This window comes from Sorex araneus, chromosome 1, assembly GCF_027595985.1.
Source record: "Sorex araneus isolate mSorAra2 chromosome 1, mSorAra2.pri, whole genome shotgun sequence".
NCBI classification, from domain to species: Eukaryota; Metazoa; Chordata; class Mammalia; order Eulipotyphla; family Soricidae; genus Sorex; species Sorex araneus.
This window is the reverse complement of record NC_073302.1, coordinates 172,770,986-172,785,826: the sequence shown is the minus strand read 5'-3', so window position 1 is coordinate 172,785,826 and position 14,841 is coordinate 172,770,986. Positions and strand designations below refer to the sequence as shown.

At 50.3% G+C, this 14,841-nt stretch overlaps 1 protein-coding gene across 6 annotated transcripts in view; it reads right to left on the bottom strand.

The window, feature by feature from the left end:
- Positions 1-14,841, bottom strand: part of CAST (calpastatin) — a 107,904-nt gene that overhangs the window by 66,321 nt on the left and 26,742 nt on the right. For 2 of the 6 annotated variants that reach the window (XM_055134869.1, XM_055134878.1), the window contains exon 1: positions 7,467-7,584. The exons of the other annotated variants lie outside the window; for them this stretch is intronic. The gene's annotated coding sequence lies outside the window, so the exon portion shown is untranslated. Of the gene's footprint in view, positions 1-7,466; positions 7,585-14,841 lie in introns of those variants that run through there. 6 annotated transcript variants of the gene reach the window in all.

Below are 14,841 nucleotides of genomic sequence, written 5' to 3'. Positions count from 1 at the left end.
GGATCAAGCCTGGCCAGCTGCACGCAAGGCCAGCACCTTCCCTCTGTACTCTCTCTCCCAATTGCCATTTCACGACAAGAAGAAAAAAGAACAAATGCATATTTGTTCTTATGCATAATACAAATGAGCATATATGCGACTGAGGCTGCGCAAGTACTCCCTGCTTCTTCCTCTGTGCCTTCTCTGATGCTGGAGGTAATAAAGAGGCCAGAGGCGGGCCAGAGCCAGGCCTAAAAACAGCCAGTGTTTCTCCCTCCTCACCCACCATCTCTCTCGGGAGCAAAGCTGGATGCTCCCAGGTCTAGGCAAGGGCTGAGGTCGAACTGAAGACGTCCAGGCAGGGAGTCTCAATCATAACCTCCAGAATCAAGGTTCATGTACAAAGTTGGCTTCGAGCATATGGAGACTTGGATTGGAAATGGGAGGGATCCGGGCAGCTGCTTGGGCTGTAATAAACATCTCAGACTCTACTACGCTTGTTTCATGAGACACCGAGTGATTCAGAAGTGTGTGCACTGCCGCAATTGCCACCAACGTCTCACAAAGGTCAGAAGACAGAGTAGCTCTGTATACACTGACTCACTTCTTAAAGTAGCTGGGATTAAACTTGAACAAGCGTACTGGCTTCTCCAGAGTGCCCGTTAAGCCATTCATTCCTCTGTGATTCCGTGGGGGCTCACTGAGAGGTGGGATCTGAGAACTCCCCTTCTAAGTGTCCCCCGTGAGCCTGATACAGATACTCTCCAAGCCACAAGTCAAGAGACACCAAAGAGAATTCCAAGGGGCGCAGCACATCCCCAGGAGAACTGTAGAGGGCCAGAGGTTAGTGTAAAACCAACTCATGGACCTACAGTCTCAGTCTGAGGTGCAGCAACCTCTCTTCCCTAAAGAGACACGGAATACCAAGCACAGCTCTGCCCTCAGCGGGACCCTGCTCTGCCCCAGTCTTTAGTCACTAACAGCACATCTGCAGGAGAAGCTTCCAGGCTGCGGACAATTATTCCCTTCCCCTCTTATCAACGTCCCACCCACTGTGATCAATATGGATCAGGGAGCCCAAAAATAAGGGAAATTCTAAGTGTGTTGGCAAAGTAAGTAGCATTGTAGCATGTTGTCCTGTTGTTCATTGATTTGCTCAAGCAGGCACCAGTAACATCTCCATTGTGATACTTGATTTTACTGTTCCTGGCATATCGAATACGCCACGGGTAGCATACCTGGCTCTGCCGTGCAGGCGGGATACTCTCGGTTGCCTGCCTGGCTCTCAGAGAGGGATGGAGGAACAGAATCGGGTTGGCAAAGGCTAATATCCATGGCCAGAGAAAACAGGGATTAGGAAGACTGGTCACTGGTTGGATCTAATCACAAGTGTGTGGGGGGCTGAGGGTAGGTAAGATAGAGAAGAGACCAGGATGACAATAATAGCTGGGAATGCTCATGCCAGATAAGAACTGAGTGTAAAAAGTACATAAAGGGATATTCTTGACAGCCTTTCAGAATCAATATTGCAAACCACAAGGCACAGCTTTCCAAACGGAGAAAGAGGGAAGGAGAAAGGGGGGGGGAGAGAGAGAGAGAGAGAAGAAAAACGCCTGCTATAGGGGCAGGCAGGGGGTGGGGAGTAGGGTGGGAGGGGACCTGGGGACACTTGTGGTAGGAAATGTACACTGGTGGAAGGATGGGTGTTGGAACACTGTATGACTGAAATCCAATCATAAACAACTTTGTAAGGGTCTATCTCACAGTGATTCAATAAAAAAAGTTGTTGGTTTTTTTTTTTTTAAAAAAAAAAAAGAAAAGAAATAAAAGGAAAGGAATCTCTCAGGGACCAGAGAGACAGTATGGCAGCTAAAGAGCTTGCTTTGCATCCTGCAGATCTGGGATTGATCTCCGACACACAGCGCCTGGGGTGACTCCCGAGCACAGAGTCAAAAAGAGCACTGCGAGGTGTGGCCCTAAATCCAAACCAAACAGTCCGCATCCTCTTTCCAACGTTTAAGAAACTCTTTTCCAAATGAAACCAATTATTAGTTCTAATTTTTTCAAAGCATGGCAAAGAAATGTTTAGGAACTTAATCAGCCAGCACAGTCACTGCCAGCCCAACAGGCCAGGAACAGCCCTGTGTGACAGTCACAAACTGGAGCTTGCACTATTGGGGGCGCCCATCATTCAGCACGGTGAGGGAGATAAAAAGTGAGCAGACATGGATTGGAAGAATTAATATTGTCAAAATGGCAATACTCCCCAAAGCATTGTATAAATTCAATGTGATCCCTATAAGAATACCCTTGACCTTCTTCAAAGAAATGGAGCAAGCACTCCTGAAATTCATATGGAACAATAAGCCCCCACGAATAGCTAAAGCAATTCTTGGGAAAAAGAAAATGGGAGGAATGAACTTCCCCAACTTCAAACTCTACTACAAAGTGGTAGTAATTAAAACAGCATGGTACTGGAACAAAGCAAAGCCGCAGAACAATGGAACAGGGTGGAATATTCTGACACACCACCCCAAATATATGAACATCTAATCTTTGATAAGGGAGCAAGAAATGTGAAGTGGAGCAAGGAAAGTGAAAACAGAGATAAACAAATGGGACTATTTTAAACTAAGAAGCTTCTGCACCTCAAAAGAAACAGTGACAAAGTACAAAGACAGTGTCTACAGAATGGGAAAGGATATTTACCCAATACCCACCCAATAAGGGGTTGATATCAAGGATATATAAAGGCACTGGTTGAACTCCACAAGAAGAAAACTGCCAACCCGAATGAAAAATGGGATGATGAAATGAACAGAAACTTTTCCAAAGAAGAAATCAAGAATGGCTGAGAGGCACATGAGAAAATGCTCCTCATCACTAATCATCAGGGAGATGCAGATCAAAACAACAATGAGATATCATCTCACACCACAGAGACTGGCCCACATCCAAAAAACCAAAAGCAATCGGTATTGGCGTGGATGTGGGGAGAAAGGGACTCTCCTTCACTGCTGGTGGGAATGCCGACTGGTTCAGCCCTTTTGGAAAACAATATGGACGATTCTCAAAAAATTAGAAATTGAGCTTCCATTTAACCCAGCAATACCACTCCTGGGAATATATCCCGGAGAAGCAAAAAGGTATAGTATTAGAAATGACATCTGCATTTCTATGTTCTATGTTCATTGCAGCACTGTTTATAATAGCCAAAATCTGGAAAAAACCGGAGTGCCCAGAAACAGATGACTGGTTAAAGAAACTTTGGGGGGCTGGAGAGATAGCACAGCGGGTAGGGCGTTTGCCTTGCACGCGGCCGACCCGGGTTCAAATCCCAGCATCCCATATGGTACCCTGAGCATGGCCAGGGGTAATTCCTGAGTGCAGAGCCAGGAGTAACCCCTGTGCATTGCCAGGTGTGACCCAAAAAGCAAAAAAAAAAAAAAAAAAAAAAAAAAAAATAAAGAAACTTTGGTATATCTACATAATGGAATATTATGAAGCTGTTAGAAAAGATGAAGTCATGAAATTTACATATAAGTGGATCAACATGGAAAGTATCACATGAGTCAGCAAGAAAGAGACAGACATAGAAAGATTGCACTGATATGTGGATCATAAAGTAGCAGAATGGGACACTAACACCCAAGACTAGTAGAGATAAGAACCAAGAGGTCTGCCCCACTGGCCTCACATGCTGGGTGAAAAGGCAGCAGAGGCAGAGAAGGGAACACCTAGTAGAGAATGTTGGGAGGACCCACTCGGCCTGAAAGATGCGTACCAAAAGTAGACGGACTATAGACCGAACATAATGGTCACTCAATACCTCTATTGCAAACTACAATATCCAACAGGAGACAGAACAAAAGGGAATGCCGTGCCACAGAGGCAGGATGGGGTGGTGGGGGTTGGAATGGGGGTGGTGGGAGGGATACTGGGATCATTGGTGGAGGAGAATGGGCACTGGTGGAGGCATGTAAACTAAATACAAACATTAAAGTTCACAAGTTTGTGACTGTACCCCACGGTGATTTACTAATAAAAAAATTTTTTTTAAAAAGTGAGCAGAGGCGCTCCTTATCTTGCTAAGGCCCCTGAAGCAAGAGCAAAGGCCGGGAATAGGTAAAAAGCTGAGCAGTGTGGCGATGGAGGTCGGGAAGGCCAGGAGTTGGGGATGACACTCATCATAAGAGTGGATGAGTATGGGACTGAGCTGACCCCAGAAGCCTTTGTGGAGCTGAGACTGAGCCACTGCACCATACAGCCTAGTGTCAAACAGGTCCTGGTGCTATGGAGTCTGATGGAACCTGGTCCAGTCTGTGTGGGGACGGGGGTCAGGCAGCTTTGTGGGGAGCCTGGAATAATCCGTGCCGACTCCTCACAGCATGGCTGAGAGCTGCGTGGAGGGAGAGGGTGAGGACAGAGAAAGAGAAGGGTCAGGCCTGGGGGCGGCCGGCCCTGCACCTCTCAAAGATGACTCTGCACCCCACCTAACAGAGGCCCCCGCACTCTCCCACTGCAGCTGCAATCTTCTGCACTGCACTGGCCCCCTTGGCCCTCTCAGAGCCCCTGTTCCTAAAGTCCACTTCTAGATAAATGAGGCCAAGGAGGTCCCCAAGCCTGGCCCTTGGCCCTCGGCCCTGTGCCTTTGGAGGGTGTGCCAGTGACCCTGCCACACTCCCACAGCTACTGACGGGCCACTTTCTCTTCCAATCCCCACCCAGAGCAAGTTTCCGGTTCATGAACCAGAGCTCCTTACTAATCTCCTTCCTTCCTGCTCTTTTTCCTTTCATTTTTCGGAGGGTGGGCTCCCTTGGGTACCTGGCCACAGGGGCCAGATGGCTCAGGGCAGGGTCTGAGCATGCAGCACTGTCCAAGATCCTGTAGCACTAGGGAATATTAGCACCCCCCACCCCCATTCCCAGCCTGGGGTGGGGGGGCTGGACTCATGTACAGGGCTAACCTGCCTATCTCACTGCAGCCACTTCTTTCTCACTAGCTGTGAGGCCACAGCAGAGGTGCTGGGGCCTGCCAGGTCTTCTCCTAATCCTGGGGCTGAACCCACGACCACAGCCATATGAGGCATAAGCTCCACCACTTAAGCTTCATCCTGGGACTTGATTAGCTAGCTGCTCTTTAACTGTTAGCTAAAGGACAGGCAGATACCAAGTTCTTGTAAATCCTAGGAACAAAGTCAACAGTACTTTCCCTAGCTGGTACTATGCTACATGGACCCATCTGTCTCTCCAGGTCCCCCTTAGGGATCTCTTCACATGAAGTTCCATCTCCGTCAGTGCAACGGCATTTCCTGAACAAATGCCGTGGAGATGGTGTGTGCGCAGGTGCTTGGGGCATGGAGATGTGAATCCAGACTTCCAGGAAAAGGTGGAATTCTAAGAATGGAAGAAACGAGCTAATCTGACTAGACCAGCAAAGGAACCTAAGAGGAATGTGCAATAATTTTTAATGCACTGATGCTCTCTTTTTGTGGCTATTTTATGGAGAACAACATGTTCACTGCCTTCTTAGAAATCCAATGGTATAGTGGTTAAGAGATCAGGCTCTTTCTTGGTCTGTAATTTAGGATGAGTATTTATCTCAAAGACACATAATCACACCACATATAAAATACTCAATGTGTCCAGAACACATTCCCAATAAATTAAAACTGCTCTAATACAGATTATGCCTGAATTGCGTCCCACTTACCACCATCCCCAATCTATCACTGGTACTTTCTTTTATTTATTTACTTATTTATTGAATCACCATGTGGAAAGTTACAAAGCTTTCAGGTTTAAGTCCCAGTTATACAATGCTCAAACACCCATCCCTTCACCAGTGCACATATTCCACCACCAAGAATCACAGTATACCTCCCCCCACCCCCCCACCTCTCCAGCCCCCCATCCCACCTGTGTAACTGATAAATTTCACTTTACTTTGATTACATTCAATATTTCAACAAAAAACTCATTATTATTGGTTGGAGTTTCTCCCCCCATGTCGGACCTGCTGAAAAGGAAGCATTTGATAATTTGTTTCCCATTGCTGAGAATGAAGAGATATGAGGTTGAGCGACCACAATAGTGGCCGCATGGTTTTGGGTTTCTGTATTTTAGTAACTAAGTCCAATCACTGGTACTTTGTAATGCCTATGATCCAGGAGTGTAATCAGAGCCCCTGTGGACAGGGGCCAGCAGCTGCAGACCCTCCTGCCTGTTAGTAGTGGGGTTGTCCGTGATCTCACTCACACCTATAAAGTCCAAACACAGGTATTTGTTAGAAGCCTATGTCTAAGAGATGTTGTCTTAGTTTTAAATTACCCTTAAAATTGGGGATAGAAGGCCAAGGAGAAAGACTGCATCGCCTAAGGCACTTGCTGGCCCAGGTTTAACGCGCCGGCACCCCATATAGTCCCCTGAGCCAGCGGGGGATGATCCATGAGCACAGAGCCAGAAGTGAGCCCGCAACACTACGGATGTGGCCGCAAACCAAAACCAAAACAAAGAGATTTCAAGTTCCCCCTTTGACCAGCCCGCGCCACGCCCCGCGATGCAAGTTTTCTCTGTGGGAAATCGCGCGGACTGAAGGAACTTTTAGAGCTGGAGCAGGCGCCGCTGCTGCTCTGATGCCAGGCAGCAGTTAGGGCACAGAGATCTCGCCGCGGAGGAGCCCTCCTGGGCACGGCTTCGCTCGCTGAAGCTGCAACAGCGGATCTAAGGAGCTCGGCCCCTGCCTGGAATCTGGCAGTAGAGAAGAGGCGGCTGGCACTGCAGGGGGTAACCCCCCCCACCTTCCTGACAGACAAAACTCTCAGCTCAAAGGCTCCTCCAACAGCAGCGCGAGGCGGTGCCAGGGCGAGGGGCCAGGGTGAGCAGCGCCCGCCACACCATGCCAGCACGGGCCAGGTCCGGGAGGCCCCGCAGCCTGAGCTCGCTCTGCAGCGGGGTCACCGGGGGAGGCCCACAGTCTGAGCTCGCTCTGCAGCGGGGTCACCGGGGAAGGCCCACAGTCTGAGCTCGTTCTGCAGTGGGGTCATGGGTTGGGGAGGGGAGGGAGCCCCGTAGTCTGAGTTCGCTCTGCAGCAGGGTCACTGGGGGAGCCCCGCAGCCTGAGCTCGCTCTGCAGCCGAGTCGCTCGGGGAGAGTGGGGGCCGCGCCCGGCAGGGCAGTGCGTCCGAGCAGTGCCCGGTCTCCTCGCACGGGCGCGCCGCCGCCAGGTCCGGCAGACGCAGTGCCCGTGCAGTGAGGGGCGGCGACTTGAGGAGTGACAGGGCGAACCTGAGCGGTGACTCCCTCCAAGTCCGGGTCAGCGCCAGGGGCGGCCCCGGAGCAAGGGGAGCGCGGGGGGCGGGGCGTAGGGGGAGCCGGAGCCCGAGCCCGGAACCCCTCCAGTCAGAGCCCAGAGCCGGGACCCGAATCCGGAGGTCAGAGCCCGGAGCGCAGCCGCGTCCAAGGCGGGGCGAGGCGGCCGGTACTCACCGTGCGCGCGGCTGCCCGAGTCTCAGCGAGGCTTTCCGGCCTTTTGCATACTCGGCCGCTCGGCCGGCTCACTTCCGAGCCCGGGCTCCCGCGGAGTCAGCCCAGCGGCGGGGCGGGGCCGGGCGCGGCGGGGCGGGGCCAGGGCTGCTGAAGCGGCGGGGGCGGGGAGCGGCGGGGTATGAGGCGGGACTAAACAGGAAGGCGGGGCTAGGGCTGTGGCTGAAGAGCGGCGAGGGGCGGGGGGCCGTGGCTAGAGCGACTGAGTAGGGCGGGGCTAGAGTGATGGGGTAGGGCGGGGCTAGAGCGGCGGGGCGCGGGCTAGGGCGGCGGGGCGGGGCGCTGCGGGCGATGGGGCGGGGCTCAATACGGGGGCCAGAGCTAGGGAAGTAGCTGAAGAACCACAGGGTCGGGGCACGGCCGGGCGCGGCGGGCGAAGAAGGGCGGCGTTAATTGCGGCAGGGCGGGGCCCGAGCTAGGGGCGGGGCAATAGCGGTGGGAGGGCGAAAGGGGGCTAAGAGCGGTGGGGCGGGGCTAAAGCGGTGGCTGAAGCACGGCAAGGCGGGACTAAGTGTGGGGGCGGAGCTAGAAGCGGCGGGGCGGGGCGTCCTCTCAGGCGCCACTCCCTCCTCCAGAGCGGCGCCGTCCTGGGTGCTGGAGAATCTGCCCTGCCATCCACCCCCACCCGTGAGGTGCCTCCTGGGGCTGCTCTGCTGGGACCTTCCCACAGTCACCCCTCCGCTCCAGACACGATGCTCTCAGCACTCAGCACTCACTCCAAACCCCTCTTCCAAAACTACGATGACACGGTGCTCACCCTTGAGTTTCTGCAGTTCCTTCCAATGTGTCTTTGTACACTTTGAACTTTTTCAATAAATTTATTTATTTGGAGTTTGTCCACCTCCTCCTGCTGATACCTGGGGACCCTTCTTGAGGCTCTGCAGTTCCTTCCAATGTGCCTTTGTACAATTTTAACTTTTTCAGTAAATTTATTTGGTGTTTGTCCACCTCCTCCTGCTGATACCTGGGGACCCTTTCTGGCTCTGAGTTCCCCGGCAGTGCTCGGGGGACCTACCTATGCTGTGTCCGGGATGGAACCAAGAACACTGCCTCATGCAAAGCAAGCGCCTTATCTCCTTACCGCTCTGGAAACATGCAGCTTAGCAATGAGAATTCTGCTCCATTACTGTTATATATTGTTACGACTGAAAACACGGAAATAAGTGAGAATACGGGGGTCGGATTGGTAGTCCAGGGGCAAGGCGCCTGCCTTGTGCTCGTTAACCACATACAGGCCTTTCAACATTGCCACGGGTGATCTCTGAATACCTCTTGAGTATGGCCCCAAAAAATTAAATGAAATTAAATGAATATTTAAAAAATTTATTCAAATTTTTAAAAATTATTTTAAAATATTTAAAATTATTTAAAAATATTTAAAATATTTAAAAAATAATTCATGAATCCATACTGCTGTAAATGAGTAAGTAAGTATATAGGAGAAAAGGAAACACCTTTTTATTCTTATCACTGTACCACTGTCATCCCATTGCTCATCAATTTGCTTGAGTGGTCACCAGTAACATCTCCATTTGTCCCTGTCGTGTGTTAGTGTAGTCCAATGATGCCTGCTCGCTCCAGGAACATGAAGAGCTTTAGCAGTCTCTCCTTACTTGTCTTTCCCAATGCTGCTGTATCGGGGGTCTTTCAGGGTCAGGGGAATGAGACCTGTTATTGTTACTGTTTTTGGCATATCAAATATGCCACGGGTAGCTTGCCAGGCTCTGGCTCTATTATTCTTATAGAAAAAATAATATTGAATACAAAAGAGTAAGAACTGATTCTTCTATAAGAACAGCTATTATTCTTCTTGGGGCTAGAGAAATACTACAGGGAATAGAGCACTTGCCTTGCATGCAGCCGACCTGGGTTTGATCTCTGGTATCCCATATGGTCCCTGAAGCCCACCAGGAGTGATTGCCGAGGGCAGGACCAGGAGTTACCCTGCTGGGTGTGCCCCCCTCTTCTCCCAAAAAGGGCAACTATTGTTCTTCTTCAAGAATGTCAACTGAAGTGATATACAATTTTAGACGAAATATGGAAAACCCCACTTTCTCTAGAACCCTAAACCAAATGCCACCAAGGCTGTAGGCTGAGGGCAGATGTGGGGGTCGCCCCAGGGTCATAGCTGGGAACACAGACCTCAGGCCTGGCTGGTGACAGCTGAGTGATGACTCAAAGCTGCCATCAGCCAAGGAAGTGCCACCTGCTGCATTAAAGGGAGAGTTATGGGCCTGTTCCAACTGGGCAGTCAGAGCAGAGTCCCTCTGACTCTCCCAGGGACCTGACCTCACCACCCACCACCTATTTCCATTTTCACTTTAAGCAAGTGGGGATGGTGGGAGGGTGGCTGTGGGTGTGCATGTGACACACCCAGGTCCCATTTCCAGCACTATGGCCCCTAAGCACCAACAGGAGCGACTCCTGAGCACACAGCCAGGAGTAAGTCACAAGCACATTGGATGTGGCCCCCAAACAAAATAATTGAAAAGATTTTTTTTTTGAAGTAAAGCTGGTAGAGTAAGAGTTCTTTGAACTTTTTGTTTGGTTTTAATTAGTTTTGGATTTTTAATTTTGCTTGTTGCTGGAGGGAGGGACATACCTGGGGCCCAGAAGCTACTCCCAGCTCTGTTCTTTTCTGTTATTGTGTTTAGTTTTGGGGGCACACCTGGTGGTATTCAGGGGTTACCTCTGACTCTATATTCAAGAAGCCCCATGGCAGGCTTGAGGGTCCATATGGGATGCTGGGGATCAAACCAGGTGGACCACAATGCAAGGCAAGGGCCCTCCTCACTGTACTATCACTCTGACCCAGCTTTGGTCTTGAGGGTGGCTCCTGGTAGTTGGGTTTCTTTCAGGGGGGAGTTGGGGTTCAGGGGAGGCAGGAGTAAGTTCATGCAGTGCCAGGGGTCAAAGTCTGCACACAGCCCTTATAAGTCTTCCTCCAGCCCCTTCCAGAGCATCTTCCCTGAGCAGACCTGGTCCTTAAAAATCCTGTTAAACAGAGCCAGAAGCAAGCCCTGATCATTGCAGGTGTGGCCCCAAGACCAAAACATTAAGAAGGAGCAATAAAATTCCAAATAAAAATGTCCCTCGAAGAGTCTACTTTGATTTACCAAGCATTTGCTTTCTTGTCTTTATTTTTTAACTAACTCTCAGTTTATCTTAGAGGACTTCACTTCTGCAGCCAAGGTTTCAGGGGACTTACAGGGCCACACCCCAATAAGGAAGTGTTGGTGGCTTATCTGCCGCAGGGAAGCCTAGTATTTCTGGGCTCAGAGTACAGATGAGTAAGCACTGGGTTATGAAATGAATTTTCTGAAGGTCTTTCCCTGGCAGGGCGAGTGAAGAGCGCCTCCCTTCTTCGGAAAGGAGAGGTTCCTGCTCCCTGATGGGCAGGGCCATCACTGTGCCTGCTGAGTGCATCCTTTCTCGAGGGTGCCATCAGCGTGCCAGTCTCTGCCATGTCTGGGGATGTCTATTAAGCACAGAAAACCTGGGCTCTGCCCCACTCCTATCAATCTGTTTCTTGGCTTGGGTCCTAAGGGCTATATTTTTCTTTTTTGTTTGTTTTTGTTTGGGGGTCACACTTGACTGTGATCAGAGCTTTCTCCTGGCTCTGTACTCAAGGGTCACTCCTGGTAGTGCTCAGGGGACCATATGTGGTGCCAGGGAGCAAATCTGGGTCAGCCATGTGCAAAGCAAGTGCCTTACTTGCTGTGCTATCTCTCCCATCCATGAATTTTCATTTCAACAGCCTTTTCTAGTCCCTGTCCCTGTCCCTGTCATCCCGTTGCTCATCAATTTGTTCGAGTGGGCACCAGTAATGTCTCTCATTGAGAGACTTATTGTTACTGTTTTTGGCATATCCAATATGCACGGATAGCTTGCCAGGTTCTGCCTTGCAGGCTCGATACTCTCGATAGCTTGCCGGGCTCTCTGAGAGGAGCAGAGGAATCAAACTCGGGTCGGCCGCATGAAAGGCGAATGCCCAACCACTGTGCTATCTCTCCAGCCCAGCCTTTTCCAGTATGTGACTTAAAGTTCAGGTGGTCTAAGAGGATAGTTAGCATAATTCTGCAGCCTTGTTCACCAGAGTGTTGTAACCACACCGGCAGCAATGACAGCTACTGGGAGCCTGTGAGAAAGGTAAATCTCACCCCGGACTTCCTTAACAAGACTCGTAGAACAGAAATTCCACTAATCCAATATGTACATGCTAACACAATGTGACATTTGCTTAATATAGTTTTTTTAATTAACATTCTAACCTTTAATTTAGCCTTGTCTCAAGCAAAAGTATGCATGATACCATGACTTTAAGTGCTAGTTTCATTACTTTTGAGGCACCAGGGATCTGTGCTACTATAAAGGGATGGATGAATGTTCCAACATGCACCATTCACCACTGTCTTGGGGTCTTCTTTCAACTGTCCCAAGCCCCATGGCTGTGGGTAAGCCCAGTTCTGCAGACCAGTTCTCAGTCTCAACTGTCACTGGCCATTTGTTATTCCCATCTGTGCTTCTTTACACTCCACATAGAAGAGATCATTCTGCATCTGTACCTGCCCTGCCCAATTTTACTCAGGTTGCTACCCTTCACTTCCATCCAGGTAGTAGCAAACTGCATGATTTTGTTTTCTTCATTTTATGGCATATATGAATATGGGCACATGCATTGCTCACTGTAATGAAAACACAAATCAACCATATCTCAGGGCCCCATACTGAGCCAATTTCACCGGGGCACCCCAGATGGAGCAGGTGCACCCTCCCGGCCTACTCCAGATGGAATCCTGGAGACCACAAGCTTCCACAAGCAAGGCCCAGGTATGCAGGTTCCAGGACTAAGTCTCCAGGCCGCATGATAGCAGCAGAGGAGTTGGGCTGTCCCTCCCCAGCTCCCTGCCTGCTTGGCACCCTAGCTGCCATGCCTACAATCTGACTCTGGGTGCCATCTCAGCACACCAACAGCCCTGGTCCAGAGACTCCAAATTGAATCCCAAAATGGATTAGTGCCCTACAGAGATGTCTCTGGAACCCAACCATTTACAACCTTAGAATTCCAGAAGAATTCCAGAATGACCTCTCATATTCAAAGTGAGCAATAGAAAATAAATTATATAGCATCACTCCTGACGGGCAGGCTTGAATGGTGGTGGGAAAATTCGAGCAAACTATAATGCCCAACGTAGAGAGAATATTGGGAAAATTGACTGCCACAGAGTCAGGGTGAGGACTGGGATGTCGGGGGAGGTGGCACGGGGGACATTGGTGGTGGAAAATATGCACTGGTTGAGGAATGGGTGTTCGATTATTGTATGGCTGAATCTCAAATATGAAAGCTGTCATCCTGTTGTTCATCGATTTGCTCAAGCGGGCACCAGTAACATCTCCATTGTGAAACTTGTTACTGTTTTTGGCATATCGAATATGCCATGGGTAGCTTGCCAGGCTCCGCTGTGGGGGTGGGATACTCTCGGTAGCTTGCCGGGCTCTCCAAGAGGGACGGAAGAATCGAACCCAGGTTGACAAATGCCCTACTGGCTGTGCTATCGCGCCAGTCCAGTGATTCAATAAAAAAGAAAAAAAAATTTTAACATTAAAAAAAAAAACACAAATCAACCCAAATGGACATCTGCAGATGCCTGAATCGAGAATTCATGCACAGGTACTTGGTGGAAATCTGTACTGCACAGAAACTGTGCCCTTCATGCCCTTTGTGATCAAATGGACAAACCTGGGGCAGTTGTGTTGAATAAAATGAATAAGGAAGTAGAGACATTAGTCAGATGATTCCACGCATATGCGAAACAGGAGTGATGGATGGATGGTTTGCAGAGGGAAGATATGAGGACAGTTGGCAGAGGGGTATTTGAGTGTTGGGTGACAGTGAACTTTGGTGGGGGGCACTGGCGACCATTACTCACATTAGAAATAGATAATAAATGGATCAGTCCTCCTGGCCCCTGTTTATCACTGTGATTCAATTTTTTTTAAAAAAATAGAAAATAAATTTTATTTATTTATTTATTTATTTATTTTTGCTTTTTGGGTCACACCTGGCGATGCACAGGGGTTGCTCCTGGCTCTGCACTCAGGAATTACCCCTGGCCGTGCTTAGGGGACCATATGGGATGCTGGGATTTGAACCCGGGTCGGCCGCGTGCAAGGCAAATGCTCTACCCGCTGTGCTATCTCTCCAGCCCTAGAAAATAAATTTTTAAAGAGGGGGCAAAGATTATATAGTGGGTAGGGAACTTGCTTTGATCCCATTTCAATCCCCACACCCCATATGGTTCCTCAGCCATCACCAGGGGTGACCCCTGAGCACAGAGACCAGAGTAAATACTGAGCACCACCAGGTGGTGACCCCCAAACAAACAAATAGCAGAAATAAAATAATAATTTGACAAAAATAAAATGTGCGCATGCTTGTTCAAACTAAGATGCTTTGCTGTTGGCCATGCAGAGTCCCCTCACAGACCCAGGCGTCTTCCAGGACAGACTTTCTCCAGCCCTGGCCCCACTTGCTGGGAGGGAGGAAGGCAGCAAGTGGGGGTGGGGTGCTCTGGGCCCACAGGAATGCAGGTGTTCATTGGACACCAAGGACCCAGCACAGCAAAGCTGCTTCTTGCCCCCTCTCCAAGGCTTCTCCCAGCAGCTGTGGGCAAGAGGTTTGCATTTCTCCCCTCTGCAGGGCCTGCTGTGATTTCCCTTCAGTTCCCCGTGGGCTTCCTGTTTTCCTTCCCGGGCGACCACTACCTGTCGCCTGGCAGCTGTGCTGAGACTTTCTCACCGAGCAGGGCGACCTCCCCAAAGATCCAGATCATTCCCTCCTGGCGGGCCCACGGGGCACCTAGCAGCTACAGTAGCATGCAAGGAGGCCCCTTGCCTTCCTTGGCAGGGAAGAGGCTTTGCAGGCTTTGAGATGGGCCGCGGCAAAGCTTCTGGCACTGAACCTTGAGAACACAGGAGTGGCGCTGGCATCGTCTGGGCCACATTCCTCCACAGGGCCTCAAGGGCTTTTCCACAGGGTCCCGCCACCCCCAAGACATTCTGCTTGTCAGAGTGAGCCCCAGAGGGAATGAATGACCTGGCCGGTGTCCAACAGCTGTAGCCTTCTGCAGGGAAAATCTGCACACACATCCAGGCTGGGTCTGGACGAGGCTGAGGGAGCAAGTCCAGCAATCAAAACGCATGGTGGACCAGCCGTGACAGCTCCGGTTATGCTGCCCTGAATCTGTCCAGCTGCTGCAGCCTCAGTGGCCTTCCCTGTTCTGGGCACTCACATTTTACATTTACTTTGCACTGGGCA